This window comes from Arachis ipaensis, chromosome B1, assembly GCF_059453495.1.
Source record: "Arachis ipaensis isolate K30076 ecotype BB chromosome B1, ASM5945349v1, whole genome shotgun sequence".
NCBI lineage: Eukaryota > Viridiplantae > Streptophyta > Magnoliopsida > Fabales > Fabaceae > Arachis > Arachis ipaensis.
This window is the reverse complement of record NC_142436.1, coordinates 30228591-30231639: the sequence shown is the minus strand read 5'-3', so window position 1 is coordinate 30231639 and position 3049 is coordinate 30228591.

The following is a 3049-nucleotide window of genomic DNA, read 5'->3' as shown; positions in this document are numbered from 1 at the left end:
GTTTCTGGCTTCTGGGTTTCTGGGGTTTGGTCACTGGTCGTGAAGCACCATTGCGGGTTCTGGGTTTCTGGCTTCTGGTCGCTAGTCGTTAAGCACCGTTGCGGGTTCTGGGTTTCTGGCTTCTGGTCGCTAGTCGTTAAGCACCGTTGCGGGTTCTGGGTTTCTGGCTTCTGGGTTTTTGGGTTTTGGTCGCTGGTCGTGAAGCACCGTTGCGGGTTCTGGGTTTCTGGCTTCTGGGTTTCAATTTTTCTGGCTTCTGTTCGTTCTTCACTTGCGGTAAGTTCTGGGTTTCTGGCTTCCGTTCGAATTTTGAATAAATTTGTTCTTCACTTTTTTGTGAGAGGAATAAATTTGTTCTTCAATTTTTTGTATGTTGAATAAATTTGTTGAAATGTTGAATAAATTTTTCTGGCTTCTGTTCATAACTTCTTATGTTGAATAAATTTTTCTGGCTTCTGTTTGTAATTTCGTATGTTGAATAAATTTGAGAATTCTGCTCTGCTCTGTTCTTCAATTTTTTTATCTTTTCAATTCTGCTCTGTTCAATTTTTTGATTTTGTCAGCCATATAAATTGTATGAACTATGAACTATGAATTGATATATTGGTATGGATTCTGGGTTGCTGGCATTCTGAATTTAGATGGAACAGTCACAAAATGATCAGCAACAACAGCATAATGCTGTACAAGAATCTCAGACAGGTTCCTCTCGAGGAAAATCTGACCCGGTTTGGGAATATTTCACTGTGAAACATGATAAAAATCATATTTGAGGTTGTTTATAAACTTTAGTTATTAATTTCTTTAGTTATAAACTTTCATATTTGAGGTTGTTTATGACCTTTTAATGATAACTTATGTATTGTTTATTTTGTGAAATTGTTAAATTTTGAATCTTATTAGTTTAAAAATTATTGCATTTAACCTTTTAAAATTATGTATTGAATTTTTTATAATTTTACTCTATATTTAATTAAACTGGTTCAACCACGGTTGAACCACTGAACCATTGAACCAGTCACTTGACCGGTTCAATGACCGGTCCGGTTCTCACAACCTTGCTTACAACATAAGGACTTTTATTAATAGCAACTTATAAATAAGTTATTTTGTGTTTGGATATTTAGTTATAAAAGTACTTATTTTAAAGTTGTAGCGTTTGGATAAATAACTCAAAAAATAATTTTTTTTTACAGAAGAGAATGAATATTAAAATAAAGATGATAACAAATACTTTCCAATATTGAATGTTGATTTTACATAACTTAATCACTAATATTGTGTATGATATGGTAGGTGAAAATAAAAAATAAATATAAAATGTGTGTCAATGTATATTTTATTGCTGTTTTTTATTTTTTTTACTCCTATTAGAAATCTCTTCTCTTTTATTGAGGTCAAGAACTTGCTATAATTAACTATGAAAATAATAGCAAGCTATAAAATCACATATGAAAAAAATAAAATTAAAACTGAAATTTCATACCATAGTTAAATACAAATTTAATAATAAAAAATAAAGTGATAAAATGATAAAAAAAAAATACTTAGAAGGAATATATGCAGTAGGTTGTTCAAATACAATATTGTCTGAAAATGGTGGTGGAGGATCATCAATACTTCCATCAGATGAATCATTACGTGAAAATAGTGAGGTTTGGAACATTACGTGAGAATGATGGTAGAATTATGGTGGAAGACCAGTGCTTCTAGCAGACCTTGCGTGAAAATGGTGGTGAAGGGTCAGTATTTTTTACAGAGTAAAAAAGGAAAGTAGATTTTTTTGTTTTGAAATTAATTTTTTTAAGTAAGTGGTAGAATGACTTGTCCAAAAGTAGAGAAGTCATATATTTCTACTTCTTCAAAAAGCTGCAAATTAACTTTTCGGGAAGTTAAAAGCTTTTTCTAAGATGGTGCCAAACATGCAGATTGTGACTTTTTCATAATCCAAAAGTCAAAAAAAGTAGCTTCTGCTACTTCCCAAACGGACTCTAAATCTAATGATATGGGATTACTCATTTTTCTTTTGTTGGTTAAGTGTTAGTTAAATTTTAATAAAAGTGCTAAGCTGATATACTTTCTCTTAATTACAGAATTATGTTAACTAGAGTCCATAAAAAATAAACTTTTTGTGTTAAACTAAAAACCTAAATTCTGACATTTTCAATACATTAATAAACCTATAAAAAAGTTAAAATTTCTTCCCTTCTAGTATAGGTCCCCTTCCCTCTCTCCCTCTCTCTCCCTCTCCCTCTCAAAAAAAAATTATGATAAGTTATAAGAACTTAAATTTTTTGATAATTAAGTAAAATAACAACTATATTACACTACAAGATTTCTGTTTGTTTATGAAAATTTTTTTGTGGAAGTTTTAGAAAACCTCCATATCATATTTTATTTATAGCAAAATATGAAATCCCCATTGATTAATTCTAGTTTAAATTCCTAAATCCAATTGCCCAAACACATAGTCAGTTCCTAACCTACTACTCTGATTAAACCCAAACAAATTTCACTCCAAACAAAAATTTGTCCAAAAAATTAGAAGAGGAAGAAGAGTGAGATCTGATAAAATCCTAAATTTACTTTCCGCCACGGCATTTATCTCTTTATCATTGTCCCCATCAAACTCGCCGTAGCGTTTGATATCAGAAGGAGAGTAAGTTCGTCGCTGCTGCCATTCATGTCCTTGTCGTTGTCGCCATCAAGCTTATACATCAATGTGTTGTCTCCTACATCTACATACAATAACTTTTGAGATTAGAGAAAGAGTGAGTTCAAGGCCACCACCGGCGCCGTCATCAAGCTTATCCATAAACGTGTTTGGTTTTCTCCCCAATCACCTAAGGTCAATTTCTATTTGTTCATTTTTCTTTTTCATTGTTATTTATGTAACTTAATTTAGATATTCTTTTATTTTTCTCTACATTTCATGCCTATATAGCGTTGTTCGAATTTGATATGAAGAGAGATCACGGTGGTGGTAGTGTGACGGTGGTGGAGTAGAGAATAGTTCCTCAGAAGGCACAACAGATTAAGAAGTGTAACA